The 18,871-nt window shown below is 49.0% G+C and overlaps 1 protein-coding gene and 1 non-coding gene across 13 annotated transcripts in view; both read left to right on the top strand.

Moving 5' to 3' along the window:
* The window catches only part of CPNE2 (copine 2), a 201,962-nt gene that overhangs the window by 127,190 nt on the left and 55,901 nt on the right, over positions 1-18,871 (top strand). The gene's annotated exons all lie outside the window — the stretch shown is intronic.
* On the top strand, positions 11,388-11,530 carry LOC140896570 (small nucleolar RNA SNORA57). Its single transcript, XR_012154580.1, has one exon. It is a non-coding gene; the product is annotated as a small nucleolar RNA SNORA57 (small nucleolar RNA).

Raw genomic sequence — 18,871 nt, 5'->3', positions numbered from 1 at the left:
GCATCCAGAGCGTGGCTGCAGGCTCTTTCACTGCAGCCCCCATTTCCGCTGCTGACTTCCTGGCTTTCTACAACATAGGAACGGCCAGACTGGGTCACACCAAAGGTCCATCCAGCCCCGGATCCTGTCTTCCAACAGTGGCCAATGCCAGGTAATTCAGAAGGAATGAACAGAACAGGGAATCATTAAGTGATCCATCCCCTGTCGCCCATTCCCAGTGTCTGGCAAACAGAGGCTGGGGACACCATCCCTGCCCATCCTGGCTAATAGCCATTGATGGACCTATCCTCCATGAACTTATCTAGTTCTTTTTTGAACCCTGTTATAGTCTTGGCCTTCACAACATCCTCTGGCAAGGAGTTCCACAAGTTGGCTGCGCGTTGTGTGAAGAAATACTTCCTTTTCTTTGTTTAAAACCAGCTGTCTATTAATGTCATTTGTTGACCCCTAGTTCTCCTGTTAGAAGAAGGAGTAAATAACACTTCCTTATTTACTTTCTCCACACCAGTCATGATTTTATAGACCTCTATCATATGCCCCCCCCTTAGTCATCTCTTTTCCAAGCTGAACAGTCCCAGTCTTCTTAATCTCTCCTCCTATGGAAGCAGTTCCATACCCCTAATCATTTTTGTTGCCCTTTTCTGTACCTTTTCCAGTTTCAATATTTCTTAAATAGTCCCATGTGTTCCTTCTCAGCTGGGCTCCATCATCAGTCCAGGGTTACTGAGCCCACTTAATTCCCCTAAGGTGTAGCCTATCCACTTAATTGGCCCCTTCTCAGCCTTGTTAACCGTTCCTACGCTAGGGTTGGGGGGGGGCACACCCCATCACACATGCGCATATCAACATGCATTACAGCTGTCAAACACAGGCCCCATGGGCTGTGCTGGGGCCAGCCTGTGTGGTGTGTTGATGTAGCCTGTATGACCTGTTCTGTACAGAGCCTCGGCTTTCGTTTGCAAATATCATTTGTAGCCTTCCTGACCGCAAAGTGAACTTTCAAGATGTGAAGTGAGTGCAAACCAATGTCATGTCTGCTTGAGTCTGCAGACAGCCTGAAACAGTGACTTGGGCATGAGCTCCCATTAATCGCATTGGCTTGTCAGCTCTAGAGTCCAGGAAACGTATTGTCCATGCTGACTGTTCCGTGGCTGGTCTAGTGATCCGAAAAGGGGTGGGAATGGAGCCCTCGAATGGTGGGGAGGGAGTTCCTGGCAGGGAAGGAAATGCCCAGCTTGGAAAGAGGGAGGGGGAAGAGTCAGGGAGAGAAGCAAAAGGCGGGAGCAGCAGTAACCGAAAGGAGAGCAGGTCTTCTCACCGAGTGATACCGAATGGGACGATGAGGTCCTGGATAAATAATCAATGCCAACTTATTCATGACGCGAAGGCTACGTTCTCCCCTTAATCTCTGTGAAATCCTCCCCTTGACATCCGTGGGGAAGCATGAAGGCCTGAGTCTGTATTCTGGCCCCCAGACTGTAATCAAACCTGGAATCTGGCCCCTGCCACCAAATGAGTTGACACCCCTGCTTGAGAGGGAGGAAAACCCCACTGTGCCACCAAGGTTCTTACAATTCATGAGCGTCTTAGGTGCCCGAAGGGAGTTGGGGGGTGAATCAGCCCATGTGTTGTGGTGTTGGAAGACTACAGTAGTTACCACAGAGTCCCTCCCCTACAGCCCCCATGCTAAGGACAAGGGCCTGGGGTGCAAAGCCCCACTTGAATGTGAGGCTCCTAAAAGGGCCAGGTCCAAAACAGCTGTTTGCCTTGCTGGTACTTAGGCCAGCTCTGAAAGCACCAGGACAGCTATACGACATTGCACCCTGGAGCCACAAGTGTGTACGTTCGCCTCCCCGGAGCCTTGTTTGGCAACTTCTGCATTAAAAGGCAGGAGTTTAGAGTTTCACACCTCCTTAACGCCCTCCTGAGCATCTCTTATCCCTGGCCAAATGTTCCCACTCCCAGACTGAGCAGAACTTATTCCAAGGCCTTGTCTAAAGTGGGGTTACTCCTGATTACAGCATTCAGTGGCCAGCAACCAGCCTAGCCCCACAGCGAACCTATAGTGTAGACAGAGTTAGCAGTTATCAGCTGGTGGTTGCTTTGGTGCAGCTTCCATGAAGGGTGAGCTCAGCCAATGCAAATTGTGGCTTTGCCCATCTCCCATAGGGGTTTGCATTGATGCTCTGCACTAGTCACCAGTGACGGATTCCCGTCCTAGACAAGGCTGAGTTCTTTCCTGCTTACGCGGCAGGGATTACGTTTGCTACCCTAAGTGAGAGCAGGATACTGCACTAGTGGTGACAGATCTGCCGTCCATTTTGGTCTCCCGGGTCAGAGCCAGTGGCCAGCCTGAGTGATGTTGTCTTTCTGCCTGGGCCCATGGAAACAGCTCTGTTCCCTCCACACTATGCCCCAGTCCCGAATGCCAACTGGCTGCATAATTATCCTGCCTCCCCATTACCTGTCTCCAGCAATTTTTCAAACTGTCTGCGGTGATAACTCTGCTGTTCTTCCTTTTAAACCCGGTCCCTTGGTTTCAAGCTTGTGAGAGACCAACTCGCACGTTCGCCCGGGCAGAGCCGAGAGAGAGCTGGAGCTGCAGCATCTCCTAGTGGGACGCGGGGACATCTCGGCAGTGGGCCCGTACTCACTCTGAACCCCACGTAGTGCAGCTGGTTGGGGGCGGGGGGGGGGGGGCGGCTCTTGACAGCGTATGGCTGCGAGTGTGAATGTGGAAAGGAAATGGCCTTTTGCGCTTCATTGGCTGAGTGCGGCCATTTGGGGCAGTTGCAGGCATGTCAACAACCAGACGAGTCTAATTTGCTTAACAATAATGAAGATATTTCCAGGTCACTTTGCTTAGAGAGCAGAATCCATGATCCCTGAGCCCAGCAACCTCTAGGGGGTGGGGTCTGGGCCCCAGAGACGGTTAAAGGGCCAGCGCAGCAGGGCCACGAGGCATTTTCAGTTGCCTGCCCTCTCAAGTCGAGAGAAGCGGGCAGCAAGCATAGGTTCTTCACTACCCCCTTCCACACAAAGCAACGGGATGGGGCAGTGGGCGTGACCAGCTGCCCTTGCAAGACTCGGAAGGGGCTAGAGAGCTGAAAGAGGGAAGCTGAGCCACTGGCGGAAGGGCAGGGAGGGTTGTCTGAAGTCCTGGGATCTTCCCATTTTGGGCCCAAGGACTGGAATTGCTGGGAGCTGGGGATCTTCACCCCCTCCCCCAGCTGAGACAAGGGCAGCATGAGATCGATGGCCTTTCCTAGCTGGGGGTGGATTGTAGTGTGCGTGGGTCGGCTTGCTGTGTGCCGCCCCTTTAAATGTAAGAAGTCGGCTTGCCTGTTGGCTGGGGTCGTACCTCGCTGCAAAATCCTGGGGTTTGAGAGCTGCCTGGGGTTGCCCGGGTCCGTCGGGAGCCCAGGGCAGAGGAGGGGAGGAGCTGCTTTCCTCACAGCCCTCCAACCCCATTGCTGATTCCACCTCTGCTGTGCCCCCTCCCATCCCAGAGCAGTTCTTCGCCCCACAGGCCCACGTACATCTTGGCTCTGGGGCTGGGGAGCCGGCTTCCCTATCCCTGGAGCTGGGAGGCAGGACAAGCAGTCCCCCTTTTGTCCAGCCCCCCAGCACCTTTGTTTTGCCATCACCCCCCAACCCATAGAGAGACCAAAAACTCTTCCTGTGGGACATGGTGGTTGGAAGGACGATTTTGGTAGTGGTTGGTTTTGTCATCCTGGGCCAAATAAAGCTGAGCCGAACCACACGGGGGGACAGTGCCATGATGCGGGGACTCAAGATGGCGGGTCTGAGAGTGAGATACAAGCACTCTGCTTTCTCTCTCCTGGAGAGTGCCCGGGTGGTGGTGTTTTGGCTGGAAGCATCATGCTCGGTTACGTTTCCTCCTGCATAGACACACGCGATCAGCCGTGTTCCATATGTAAAGATCCCTATGTAAGAATACTTGACTATCCCTCTGTTCACCTCCCTCCTGTGAGAGAGGCCCTATTGGGAGATTGATACATAAGACAAAGTTTTCAGAAGTGGCCACTGATCTTGTGTGCCCAACTTGAGACAAAGGTGTCTTGAGCTGGACGTGCAAAACTGGAGGAACACAAGGTCAGCGGCTACTTTGGAGAATGTTAGCCGTCATTTATATGCTGTATAATCTGGAGCTGGAGTGGAAGGACCAGCCCAGTGATTGGGACACTGGCCTGGGATGTGGGAGCCCCAGTTTCAAGTCGCTGCTCCGCCATGGGCTTCCTGTGTGACCTTGGGCAAGGCACTTAGCCGCTGTGCCTCAGTTCCCCCTCTGTCAAATGGGGTCCTAGAGAGGAGTGGGGCACCTCTGGGATAAAACCACGCATTGAAACATTAGGAAAATGATGCCCTATGACCAAGCTGGTCACAGGACACACACATACGTAATCTGAAATTGTTGGCCAGGGAACATGGAGGAGGCAGCTGCTGCAGCACTGATGAAGACCGTGTATGATAAGAAATGCTACACACATTTGCAATGTACTATTCCATTGCTAGGTATCTGTGCAGCAGAGTTCCAGACTCTGTGTGATCTCTGGTGAACAAAGGGGACAAAGCTGAAAGTCAAGCTGAACGGAAGCCAGTTTGTAGCTGAAGCTGATTTAACAGGAAGCATTTACTGAGAAAGACTGTGATGCCACAGATCACAGCACAACCCCTGTTCCTTGTCTTTAATTAATATACACAATTTCACTTGTTTCCTTTCCAAAGGAGCAGTAACAGCTTGCCCCCATCCGCTTTCCGATCGTAATATCTTTCTGCACTTCCGTTTCAGTCTTCCATCCCTTTTAAAAACTTCAGCAGTAAATTGCTTTTCGAGGAGACGTCTCTTGTGTCTGTGGCAGTTATATGCTTACTTTGTTGTTGGCAAGTCTGGGTTTGGTTTAATTCCCTATGAATTCTGATCACTCTTTATTTTCAATTTTTGTTTTATGTGTCAGAATTCAGGGGGGTGGGGAGGAGGCTCCAGACCTAGGAATGAAAAGAGAAGCGTTAATCATATGTAAATTGCACCCCTTGGTGGCACGAATATTTTAAGCAAAGGAGCTTTTTAAATAGTACTAAGGTAATAGGCCTATAGTAGGCAAGTTTGAACTGGATTTTTCTTCTTTAAGATGCACAAAGAATAATTGATAAGAGTTTTATTCCCCCGTGACCTGCCCTCTTTCATCCCATCTTGAATGGATGGAGCAAATGTCAGTAATGGCATCTTTAATAATAGCCTTCTGACAAAGAGGCATCCGCTGAGACGATGACAGCAGCTTCTTTCCAGGGAGAGAGGCACATTTTGTTTTTAGGAATGAAAGAGGCAATAGGGGTGGGTGGATGAGGTGTGTGTGTGTGTTGCAAAAGCACAAGGGGCCCCGTGAGCCAACAAGAGGTAAATAGCTGGGGCCCAAACCTATTTGGAGACCCTGGGCTCTGAGGTTCTGCTGGAGAAAACCAAACCCTAGATCTCGGTGTTCCCAAGCATGGGAAGATTTTTGGCTCCAGATCTCGAATTTCCTGACCAGGAATGGAACATTGCAGCTCAGGGCCACCCCTCTGATCTTCACCATCGGCTGCTGGCCACCCCAAAGGGGTTGGAGCTCGATGTGCGGCTCTCCATGGCAGCTTTAGGCCCACCACAGAGACCCGTGGAGGGTACTTCTACACCGCAGATTAAGGTGTGATTGCAGTGTGGGAAGATATACCCGTTTCAGCTGGCGCAGGTAGTGAAGACATGACGGTGCAGAATCCAGCTTAGGCTGCCTGCCCCAAGTGGCCCCAAGTGCTGGGGACACTTAGTACCTAGTTTTGTTGCCAACTCCGACCAAGTTTTCACTGCTATCCTTACCTGCAGCGACTAGATGCAAGCAAGCCCAGGTCTGCCTACCCACGCGGCAGTCACACCTTAATTTGCAGTTACGACCTACTCAGAGTGGTCTAAATTGGTTTAGATGAAGCCAGAGGGGCAACGTCAGCTTGCACCAGAGAACTTGGCCCTCTGGTTGCAAATGGCTCCTGATGAGGATGGAGATTTGAGGAAGTCACGTGCTCAGCTGTGAACATTGAAAAGAATGCTGCTCATGTGTCTTTGATCCACCTCCCCCCGCCATTGTCGTTGTTCAGTCGCTAAGGCTAATATCCAACTGCAGTTATGGCCACGCGGACTTGAACAGAGAAAAGGAGTTCTAAGAAACGAGGCAACGTTAGTAAGTGGGGTGATTTATTTGGTTGGGACTCTATGGCTAGAGAAAATTGATTTGCACATGAGGAGGGGATCTGGAATGTAGTTCTGCCGTCAATTTGAGTGCTAGGGATTGGGGGGCGGAGGGGGTTACACAGATAACTTCCATCCCGGCCATAACTCCTGGCCATATCGGGGTGCAGATGGGGAATAGACTTTTACTTAGGATAATTCACAAATGAACAGAAAGCAGCCGTCTAACTCTGCCTCTGGTTTTATCAGCATGGTTTGCTTAGCTCAAACCTTTCCTTCTCAGGCCCTGGGCCTTAAGAACCATGAGCTGCTTGCAGGTGTGGGGTCATGAGCCGGCATCCATTTCTCATCTCAGGTTTTCAGCTGGAAGGGGTTTGCCTGGTCACTTTCCAGCCACGGAGCCTGCCCTGGGGAAGCACCCCAGCACCCTTGTGTCAGTTCAAGTTACATCTCCTTTGAGGTGCCATGGAAACCAGAATAAATTATACAAGTTTAGGGTAGCGGCCGTTGGCAAGCAGCCAGGGGTCACTGTGTGAAATAAGCGGTGGCAAATGGCAAAAGAAGTATGAGTTGAAAACATTAATGCAGATATTCTAGGCATGCTTGTAAATATCCAGCCTTGGGGGTAGGTGGATGCGGATCTATTGCTCTCTATCTGCCCAGCTATCTGGTTGGATGTCGTAATTCTAGGCATTTATGTTTTGTGAACATCGCCATGGTATCTGGGAACCTGCACTGTCACCGGGTCTGAATCGGCCCCATTCTCATTCAGCTTCCCTCCAAGAGTGTGACATTTCCTAAGACTAAAAAACCCCCCTGCTTATACCTTTTCCATGGCAACCCATATCACAAACAATGGAGCCCACCGGCTTTTAAGAGGTGGAAGCAGAAAACCGTGTGTGTGAGAGAGAGAGAGAGAGATTGCATGCACCTGACTTGACACGAAAAGGATTAATAAGCATTGGGAAATGAAAATTACCTTTCAAAGAGAATCTTCAGTTTCCAGATAGGCTCCTTTTTCACTAGCATGCTGGATATGTTGGATAATCCCTAGCAGTCTTGAATCTAATTCCTGACTTAACTAGCAGAAATAATTGGTGGTCACATTTTATAGGCAATACAGCCCATACGTGACTTAAATATCAAGTATCTTAAAAAATGGATGGAAAGAATGAATGATATTGGAAGAGCAGCCCGATTGTGTGCTAACAATCCATGCTGAATACTAAAAAAGGAGGCATAAGCCCCTAGAAGGCACCTTAGTATGGAGTCCTCTGACCTTTCTTCCTCACCCGAAGATTTGCCCAGAAGCCTGCAAGTCGTGAGTTGCTATCACTCCACATGCCATCCGATTATTAAAAGACAACCTGGTTCTGAAGTTGCATCTGCCCAGCACATGGAAAAGCCCAGTCTGTCCCCAGCACCCAGGATCTGCTTCCCTGTAGTTAAGTTTTCCCCTCTTTAAGAAGCCCCCCCCCCCCCCGTCTTCCTTTGTAAATCCCCAAAGATAGTGGAGGGAAAGAGAAGTGAAACTGAAAAACTGGTCCTGTTCATTGGTCTCTAAGGCCCCAGAATCTGTACCTCTGTGCATCCCTGCTTCTCCAGCTTGCTCCGAATCCCTTGTGAAAAGGTATTTCCATGCCTGTGCTTCTGAAGTTCTTTGTCTCTCTCTCTTATTGGCTTTCTGACAGGGTGGTTCCTTCAGCAGGTGATCGCTTTGCACCCCTGACTCCAGGAGTTTATGCTGTGTTCATGGTCCTGCCTTATTTATCCCTGCAAAGCAGCTTGGCGGACGCTTTGTATGTACGACATTCTCCAGAGTGAAACCACTCGTGGTCACCTGTATTTGTGGCCATCCTGTGCCTCAACCCAGCTGCAGCCACACCAGGGAACATCTCCAGTATCATGAGCTTTCCCCTCTCGATGTGAACTCTCTGTGTATTACACAGCCAGCTGAGAAGATCTCCTAGCCACATGCATGAACCATTTGGCTGCTTCATGCTGTAATGTAACTGGAAGGGAAGCTGTTCCTCCTGCAGCCAAAGGCTGAGCTCCAGTGCTGAAGGCCTTCTGGGGCAGCCAGCCCTATGTTACACGGTCGCCTAGTATCCTGGGTGGGGAGGGGGGAGGAAGGAAGTTCCAGTGGTAGCTGTTAGTGAGTTTCTTCACTTCTGGGAAGTGGCAGAGCAGAGAAACATGCCCATTCTCATCCTTGGGTGGAATTAGATGGTCTTGGTCAATATTCTAGTGAACGGGGTCCCCATCACCACCATAGCTGGCACTAACTGACCCCTTTCGTGGCAGACTCGAGGGCTGAATGAAGCATGGAGACAGGCCTAGTGACTGGAGCTCTAGACAGGGACACTGGAGAGTTGGGGGTCTATTCCTGGCTCTGCCACTGACCTCGGGCAAGTCACGTTCCTGCTCCTTGCCTCAGTTTTCCTATCTATAAGATGGGGGAAATGATACTGGCCTCCTTTGTAAAGTGCTTTGAGATCGACAAAGACAAGGCACTATGTAAGGGCGAGGTGAGGCTCTTATTTTGGAGATGAGAATGGTTTTGCATCAGAAGGCTGAAGTGCATTGCGAAGACCGTTTGGTGACGCGTGTCCTGCCACCGCCCCGTACTGCACCTGTGCTCTGGGCGAAGAGAGGACAGTTGTTTGCAGGGCTGAGAATCCAGCACATTTCGCCAGCCCTCACTTCACTCTTGCTGAAAGTCATTGCTTCATTGTATTTCACCACTGCCTCATTAGAGGGCTTGATATTGTTAAACCCTGGATTTTTAAGCACACTCGTAATTGGAGCTTATCCATGCTTGCCTGCATTCAGTACAAGGCTAAGTAAATAACTTAGGGCTCAAGGCAGCAGAAGCCACACTGTGGGGCCTGGACTAGCTGTAACCCTTGGCAGCTCATTTCTTAGAGAGCCTAATTCCGATGCACTGGTTCTTCGCTCCCTCCCTCCCCCCTCAGTTATCTGATTCTAAGTTCCAGCCCTGGCCTCCCTTAATCTCTCTGCCCCAGGTGCTTGCAATTTCCGCTAGGTACTTCCAGTGGGAGAATCCCTGATCCCACAGGGGTTGTGCTGTTTGTGAGGGACCATTTAAAAACAGGGGATATGTTTCCCCCACACATACTCATCCCTTTGAGGTTCAGCTACTGACCAGGGAGAAAATCGTTGGCAACTTTATGGTGAAACCGAGGCAGGGCCAGCTGGGTAAAGGCTGAACATAAGATAGCCCATAGGCGAAAAAAGTGAGGAAGAGACCAGATGAAAAGAAGAGATGTGAGAAGACCAGTTGCTATGAAAAGCAGTTTGGATCGCAGAGCTCTTTTCAAGAGGTGACACAAGGAAATTGCTTTAGGAATAGTTGTAATCACAGAAAATCAAGAATTGTTCTGTGGTGGCCTTATTATCTTCAATCCCCGGGGAATGGGGCAACACTTCCGAGTGTTGTACAAGCACCTAGGAAGACACAGCCTCTGCCCCAAAGCGCTTAGGCATGAGCGACAGACAATGTGTGCGCAGCAGGAGGAGGGAATACAACACCAAGGTAGAGTAAGCAGGAAGATGGCCAGCACCCAATGGGTTAATTCCATATCTCTTTCCCCGTCCTCTGTTGCCAGCTTGTGATTTCTTTTTTATTATCAGGGATCTTGTGATATTTGGTGTATTTTTAATTGAGTCCACAGCGCCCAGAGTTAGGTGATTATTGGAGACTATCAGCTTTCATTTAAAGAAAAAAAAAGTCTCTGGCTGTCATTCTTCTGGAGAAAAGGTTGAAAACATGACCCCCTAAAGGTTCGATAATCAGAGGGAAAATAACTGGAATCTCAGATGCATTATTTTAAAAACCACTTGTGATTTTTAAGCCGGTCTCCTGATTGTGGGGCCATGTCTTGTGGTTTTGGAGTGCTTGGGCCTGGCAAAGGTGGGCTTGTTTCCCAAATGTTAGTTTGGGGGGGTCGGTGTTTGTGAGAGAGAGGGGGGGAAAGGTGCTTGGAGTGAGAGGGAAGTGGGGAAAGGGAAACTGAAGCGAAGTCTTCACTGCAGAGTTACCACGTTCGTAGATAACGCGGGTTCAGTCCTCTCGGGTTAGCCTAGCTCACGTGAGCTGTGCAGAGGGACTGGATTATACTACGCAGTGGTCATGTTAGCAGCTGACTCAAGCTGTAGCCTGTGCCCCTGACGGGCCAGCCGACTTGAGGTAAAAGCATCACCGCACTTGAGTGAAGGGGGTTTGTGTGTGGACGGGACTCCAAGTTGGGGGCAAGGCTGGAGGTATGACTCAAGTTAACTCAGCAGTGTAGACGAACCCTGAAGGGGAGGAGACTGTGAACTCTTCTGGCTGTCTCTCACTATATGTCTGTGCAGCACCCAGCTGTCTCTCGGCCCTACAGTAATATAAGTAAATAATCTGACGAGGAGAGGGGTGAGAGCCAGGCTGAGACGCGTGGTGGGCTGAGGGGCGGCTGCTTTTCGGGTGCTCCAGCCTGTTTGGCGTGGGGGAGAACAGGCTGTTTAGTCTTTCTCCCACTCAGTGAAGCAAGCTTCTGTAGCTATGCTCAGCCTCTAACCCGGCTGCCTCACTGCGTCCCTCTTGTTCTTAGTAGCCAGCCTCGGAGTCCCTCTCATGAGCTGTTGGGTGAAAAGAAGCCTTCAGGTTGCTTACTCCCCTGTGTAATAAAAACACGTGAGATCCCAATGGGGTGGGCACATGGTGCTACAAACTACACACATTGCACTGGAAAACAGGCTGGGGATTGCGCGCTAAGGGCCAGGTCTTGTCCCTGCTAAGTGATCGCATGGCATGTCCCGAGTGATCAGTCAAGGGTGTGTCCAATGGGTGGCATGAGGGAAGGAGAAAGGGCACAGGACGAGCTCTCTTCCCCCTCGGCAGAGACGACTTAGTTCAGTGGTGTCTCCCCAGGGCTGTCTGTGGAGCATAGCTCTGAGGGAGATTTCTACAGTACACCTGGGGGTCCTGGTCTGATGTAGGGCGGATGTGAAGTGCCCCAGCTGGCGATATCGCTACTAGATAAAGTGCTGGCCCTCTGTTTTGTGATGTTCTCAGCTGGGGGTTCTGGTTCTGATCTCCGTCCACCTCTGGGCGCAGAGTGGGGGGTTCTGGGCTGGGCTGGCTCCTCCAGTTATTGGCATGCATGCAGTAGCTCGTTCCTCCTGCGTGTGATGTACGGAGGGATAGGAAATGCAAAACTCCAACGTTGTGTCTGCAGAGCTGGCAGCTCCCGTCTGCTGGACCTACCCTCATTCGCTGGCACATATTGCATGGGAGGGTGACAAGGGGCATCTGAGGCTGTTGGGACAGTTTTCAGGGTGGGGCGACAGGAGGAAAACGAGTCACGAGTGTGATTTGGGGTAGGGTTCAAACACCATAGTGACGGTGTGTCTGGGCAAGGAGAGAGAGGGCCTGTCCTGGTCCGCAAAGGAGTGGGGTCGCTGAAGTTCTGTGCTGGGAGTGGGAGGAGCTGTGGGGAGAGCTGCTCCCCCAGAGGTTGATCTAAACCTGATGTAGCGAGTGGGTTCCAATGGAGCCTACAAGGGTGTGTATAAAACTTACTTGATTTGTGCAGTGACTGGAGTGTGAGGGAGCCCGGGCTGCTCCCCCGACACCTCCCCCATGTGCGCACGCAAGTGGCATGTTGCCCCAGACGCTTCACCCCGCTGCTCTGGCGTTGGCAGCCAAAATTGGGTCTGTTCGGGCCACAGCGGGCTTTGCAGGATTTGCTAGAAGCCCAGGCCCTTGTGCTGACAGGAGGCAGGGAGTCCTGGGAGTTTGCAATGGGAACCCAGAGCCTCAGATAGTGGGAGAAGTGGGTCACTTGGACCCTCAAACAGTAGAAGCAAATGTGCCATCAGGACGGGCATTGAATGCCACCAAGCGACATTTCATCAGGTTGCTGTATGGGTGTAAGGGTCGTCAGACAGCATTGGTCCAATTAGTCCAGCAGGCAGCCATTGGCAGTGGCCAGTTCCTGTTGCTTCAGAATGCGATGGAAATAATGTATCTGGCCAGATATGCAGTGCTGGGGAAAAATACCCTCCCAACCCTGGTTGAATGGCTGTTCTTTGTGTCTATTCATGTGGATACCAGTCACGGGGCCAGATTCCCACAGGTGCTGATCGGCACCTATTGAGGTTTACAGAACCATCTAAGCAGGTTAGGTGCTTAATTCCTATTGATTTTGACATGAGTTAGGTACCTAACCTGCTTTAGATGGTATTATAGACACCTATCTGCATCTGGTAGGCCACTAAACGCCTTTGGAAATTTGGCCCCCAGTCACACTGATGAAATTGCTGATGCCTTTTCATCTGGGGCAATTGCTTTTGTAAGACTGTTCTCAGGAAAATAATCCTGCGAATTTTCATTTGATTGCACATTAGGGGAAGGTTTGTGTGGCCATCCTGAAATCTCCGAGTTCCTGTTTATCACAGTTGCCCATCGGATCAGGATTTGGAAACAGCATGGTGACTCAGGTGGCCTGCGTTGCAGTCCTCGATGAGACTGGGGCCAGGGGCTTTCAACAAGACCTCTGGGAGTTAGGCACCCATTTCCATTGAATTTCAGTGGGAATTGTATGCCCTGCTCCTTAAAGCCCCTTTGAAAACCACAGCCTGAGTGCCTAAGTAATCCTTGTCTAATAACAGCTCCTCTAATGACTCTGCGGCACTGGGGTATGTCATGGTAGAGTGACACAATAAAATATAGACTCTTGGGGAAATGTTCCTGGTTAATGGAATGTCAAAAAAATAGAAGCATATTTACAGCTGGATTTTTGTAGCCTCAGGGCCTGATTCTCTCTTGATGGTATAAATCAGGAATAACAGGCACAGGAATAACTTCGAATAACACTGAGGTCGGTGGAGTTATGCTCCTGTGAAAGGAGACGGAGACCCATGGTCTCCTGTTAGGTGTGGAGCTTGAGAAGAAGATATGAGTATTAAGCAATTTCCATTGACCCAGGCTCAAAAGTTAAAGGGATAAATGCAGTGAGGAGATGAGAATTTCATTTCAGTCCAACAAGGAGATAGATAGCTACGACATCCCAGGATCTGCTGCTCTCCACCAGCTCTGATCGTGTGTCCTTGCCAGATTGCTCTGCCGTAATCCCAAGGATGATCTTATCAGATGTCACTTAACCTTTGAAATATCCTGTTGATATAACAGTTGTTGAGCTTTACTCCCTCCTTCTCTCTTGCATGCCTTTTAGTGCTTGTCTCTGATGCCATTGCCAATTTCACAGAGAGAAAGAACAAAGGGAAACCGACTTTTTTTAACATGCATTGAGGCAAATTCTGCACTGTTTTATGTCTGAAGCTGGTAGAGTTGTATGGGGAGGAAATCAGCACCAAGTTCAGCCCATGGTGTTTTTTACATTTACTCCTTGCTCATAGGAATTGCCAGGCCAGATCAAACCCAGTGTCCCATCTCTGACAGTGGCCAGTGTCAGCAGCTGCAGAGGAAGGTGTAAAAACCCCATGTTAGAAATTGTCTCAAGCCCAGAAGCACGAGGTTAATATCCCTTCCAAAATTTTTGTTGCCATGGATTCTGATAACTCTGTATATTCTTGATATCCAGACAAAAATCCCTTGTTACGTTCTCTGCAGCTGTGTCCATGTGTGTATTTATAACTACACAGCTGTCAGATTCATGGTTCCCTTGGTTTAGCTAGAGCCCTCTGATCCCTAATCATGTAGCAAAATCCACACTGGAAACTGGATCTTTTCAGTAGAGTGTAAAATAATCCAGTCTTTTTCCATTGCCAGATTGGCTTTATTTTAAGTGTTTGGAGGCTGAGGGTCGGCTCCCTAAATCTCTCTGATAATACAGCATTACCAACCTCAAGGATTCAGAAATCACAAGTGATTTAAATAATCATGCGGTTGCAGAAAACTGAGGTTCTTTTTCATTGTTTCAGTTTTCTGAGCCTTTAGGGGTCATCTTTTCAAGCTCTTCTCAACAGCCAGGTGGGCTAGAAACATCCTTTATTCTTTTGTAGATGAAAGGTGAGATTCCTCACAAAATTCCCTGACTTCAGAAGCTGTGGCTTTAAGGAAAACATTAGGTATAACAGAACGCATGAAGAATGCGGTTTTGGGAGTCCTGGAACTATTCACGAATTTGGATCGAATCTGGTGAATCATTTCAGCCAAAATAAAGAAGAAAAACCTGAAAACAAACATTTCAAAAGGGTTGAAATGGTTGGTTTAGAGTCAGACTTTTGTTTCGAATGACATTTTCAGAACAAAATGTTGGCTTGAAATGACATTGTTAGAACAAAATGTCGATTTGAATATGTATTGAAAATGTGATGTTCGACCCCAATGAAGATTTCTATTTATTTATTTATTTAAATTTCTGTTCAAAAGAAAAGAGATTTTTCTGGTTTGGCTGAAAATCAGTGATTCGCTCAGCTCTGGTGGCCAGCAGCAGCTGCTCCAGAGGAAGGAGTAAGAGCCACACAGTAGGCACATGTGGGGCAATCGGCTCATAATGAAATATGCTTCCTAGCCCCCATTGGGTAGGCGTTAGTTTATGCCTTGAAGCATGAGGGTTTATATCCATTTCAAAACGCTTGTTATGAAAAAAACAGCATTATTATAAGTCTGAATTTTCTTGTTATTTACATAAACTTCGAGACCTTTTTTGGATCCTGTTAAACTCTTAAGCTACGTCTACACTGCAATAAAAAAAAAAACACAGTACCGAGTCTCAGAGCCCAGGTCAATTGACTGGGACTCGCAGAACTCGGGCTGCAGGGCTAAAATTAGTAGTGTCAATGCTCGGGCTGGAGCCCAATCCCTGGGACCCGCCCCCCACGCAGGGTTTCCGAGCCCAGGCTCCTGCCCACGCCCGAATATCTGCATCGTAAGTTTGAGCCCTGTGAGCCTGAGTCAGCTGATCTGGGCCAACTGCGGCTGTGGGGTCTTTTATTGCCGCGTAGACATATCCTTAGCATCAGTGATATTTTGTTAGCAAAGAGTTTGCGGCTGATCAGTGGTTTTCTTAAACTGGGGCTGGAACCATGGGACCCATTTTTAATAAGTCAGGGTGGGTCACTTATTCACCTAATACATGTACTTCCTTTCATCTTAGCTGTTCTGAGTGCCCATGAGCCCCACGCCATTTTTCCTAAGACCCCGCCCCCCTCCAAAGTTCCCCCAGGCTGGGAGGTGCTCAGATCTGGGTGGCTTGATCCAAGCCCATGTCTGATCAACATAGAGCAAGTGAGCTATGAATATCACACACTGGTGCATTGTATTAATTTTCGATGGCCTAGATGAGCCAAGGGTGTAAACATAGCCCAGTCACTGGCCAGCGTTAAATAAAGTCTGGGGTTGGGTATACAGAGACCTCAGCCAGCTGAGAACCATGGCAAAAACAACATTAAACATCCTTTTAGCCTTTTATTAAAGATACAGAAAAGAAGGGGAAACCAGTTAAAGCATTTGAAATGTAAAGTAGTGAGTCAGGCTTCCCTTTTAACAGCATTTCTTGTTCCCTTTCCCTGTAGCTAGAGAGAGTTTGAAAAGGAACCCCCACCCCCTTTTTGACACTCTCTTAGATGGTATCAAAGATGGTAACAACTGTCCTTTTGGGGAAAGAGAAATTGCTTGAGATGGGCTGGAGCTGCTGTTAAAGTCAGTTTTCGAAGGAAAACCTCCCTTGTTTGACAGTGTCTGGATGGTAAGGGCGGTCATCCCAGGTGGTGGTTGGAATTCAGCTGGAGCTGGTAGGGGGAAGCAGTGTCTGGCTCCCTCTCTCTGGAGTACACCTCTCAGGATCAGGGTGAAGAAGGTCCGAGGTGCCAAGAAACGATGGGGGTGGAGCCATGATGCTGCAGTAGTCTCTTGTCTTTTCTTCCAAAGAGTTCTTCCCCCCCCCCTGAAAAGTCTCTTTCCCACAAAGGGAATGGTGGGTGGAAAGCCCATCCCCCCATAATTTTGTCCACCAATTAGGCCTAATATCCAACCCACCAGTTTTGGGTTCATTATCTTCCGCTCCATGTCATCTGTTTTTAAGAAGCATCGTTTCAACAGTCCTTGGATTATACTGATGTGGCCTTTTTGGTTTCGACTAAAATAGTTTCTGTCTCTGTTCTCTTGCATCTGTTTAGACCATGCTTTATTATATGTTACCGTGACAAATTTTTACAGCTGAACTCACAATTAGGCTGGATTGGTAGGCCCAGTTATCACAACAGACCCTTCTTGGAGCCCCCATTACAGGAAAGGGCACCAATGCCCAGCCAGCTAATGACCGGATGTTTCTGTAGAAGAGGATGGAAGAACAAAAGCAAGATTTCAATGGTGCTTACAAATAACTTCAGACAAAACCATTAACTTTTCACACCAGCTTAGGATCGTCAAAGGGCATGAGATAAAAGCCTGTGAGCAGAGTGTGTGGAGTTCTTTGTAATTAAGGGCATGTTTGAATCTGTGTGGTTATAATCGGTGGTGCTTTTTCATGGAGTTAAATCTTTTGATATTAAATGTTCTCTGTTAACTAGCACGCAAGACATGTCAGCTGTGAGAAGCATCAGCTTGAGTGATTCAGGCTCTGAATAGGACAGCTGGTTCTTTGGTGATTAGGGTGACCTCTGAGCATTTACTGTTGACCCTCAAAACATCTCACTCCCCCCTCAGATATGTTTCCTCCAGATCTTGCAGTGTTGGTGGAGAAGAGACCATCCTTGGTTGTAAAAAATGTAAAAAGGGTGCTGTATCAAGGCTGCTGGACACAGTCAGATCTTTTGGTTCTCTCTGGCTCTCATACTTCCAAGGGGACTAACGCAACCAAGGCTGACTTTTGTCACCAGCGGGGCCTCCCGAAGTCCAGGCCTGGAGTAAGTCCTGGTGGAAGGGACTGCTGACTGCACTCTAGGACCTGCATGTCCTTTTGTTGCATACAGATCCGTGCAGGCCATCCAATAGGTGTTATGGAGTTGTGACCCCTGAAAAATACTTCAAAAACGGTGGCACTTCTCTTTGACCAGCCCTCTGTAGCATTGGATCAGAGTTCTGAGAGATTTTTCTCTCAGACTGTGACCTTGCACAGCTGCTGTGTTGCTGAGGAACAATGAAACTAGCATCCACAAGGGCGAGATTCACAAACACTGGGAGACGAAGCTTTCTGGGCACCTGGCCTGGATCTGCAGAGCTCACGTCTCCAAGAGCTTGGAATGAGCATGGACCTTACTGCTTTCCCAGCAAAGAGCTAAAGCTCACTGCTTCAATTCCGCTTTCCCGTGATAGGGGAGTGATGGTAGGGGAAGGCAAATAGGGAGAGACATGTTCCAAATCCAACTGAAGGTGACACAGAAGTTTTTTCACCCTACCTGTAGTTGTGGGGGACGTCAGAGATTTTGCGTCTCCACCATGACAACTGCAAAGTTTTGACTAGTGGATCACCTCTTGGTGATGGACAGTATGACTGAATTCAAGCTTCCTCCTGTTGGAGAGTGGTGGGTATCTCTCACTCCATCTTCATGAATAGGACTGCTCAGATCCATGGCAGTACCAAGTTCCAGGGATACAGTATCAAAGAGGATCTGGGGATCTTTTGGCTAAGTCTGACTAGGTTTTGTTGATGGCGTTTTGGGATGTACCTGTCAGATGGACCTTTGTAAAAGCCATTGAGGAGAGCTTGGTTCTGATACTAATGAGGCTGTTTAATGCTTCTCTTTTTTAAGGCAGGGTGCCACTTATCCCATAAGCGGTTAGTCTTGACACGAATCAATATCCACCATATCTTGAACCTCCCTCTCTGGGGAAGGTTATTGAGAAGATCAATATTAGCAGGTCTACACTAGCATCCTCGAAATTCTCCCTGTTTCCTTGTAAACCTAGTCTCACTCTAGCATGGAGACCGCACCGGACTTTTGGTTCCCCTGTCAGTGAACAAAGATCAGCCATCTATGTTCCCAGACTGTTCAGTAGTTCTAGATGTGCTTGACCATAAGGACATAAGTGGATGGGATTGCTTTGGAGTAGAATCTGCTCATCCCTCTCAGGGGTGCTGAGAGGCAATCACTGATCTCCTCTGAGGGCTCTCTTGTGGGGTTCCGTCACCCATCCTGTCTGATGGGTGCCAGGCTGCTGGGGAAGACTGATGGTTAGATATGTGGGCTGCAGCAGCATCCATTTGCTGATGATCCTCAGCTCCCTTTGTCATAGAACCTGGATTCTACACTCTACTTACTTTACCCAGAGCCCCTTGATGCAAGTTGGGTGAATTGAGCTTTATCCAGACAACAGAGGTGATGCTGGAAGGAAGGGGACAAATGTCTGGAGGTATTGAGAGGCTGGGACTGATCGCTCTGTAAAGAAGGGCATAGCAGGCCTTAGTCTTAGCAGATTGCAATCTTGAGGTCTTATTGGGTCCATTAGTGCTCTTGGTCTCCAAAGCTGGCTCATAATACTACTGCCATCTTCAGCTGATCCAGAAGCTGCTTGGCCCTTCCTCCCTGAATTGGACCATACCACAATTATCCACTTCCAGGCTGGCCTGCTGTAATGAGCCTTCTTGGGGCTACCTTTGAAAGCCTATTTCACCTAAAGGTCCAGTTCAGCAAGGTGCCAAGTCCCTTCAAATCCCATCA

Source organism: Lepidochelys kempii, chromosome 12, assembly GCF_965140265.1.
Source record: "Lepidochelys kempii isolate rLepKem1 chromosome 12, rLepKem1.hap2, whole genome shotgun sequence".
NCBI classification, from domain to species: domain Eukaryota; kingdom Metazoa; phylum Chordata; order Testudines; family Cheloniidae; genus Lepidochelys; species Lepidochelys kempii.
Note: the sequence above shows the minus strand (reverse complement) of the source record. Positions and strands in the feature narration are given on the sequence as shown.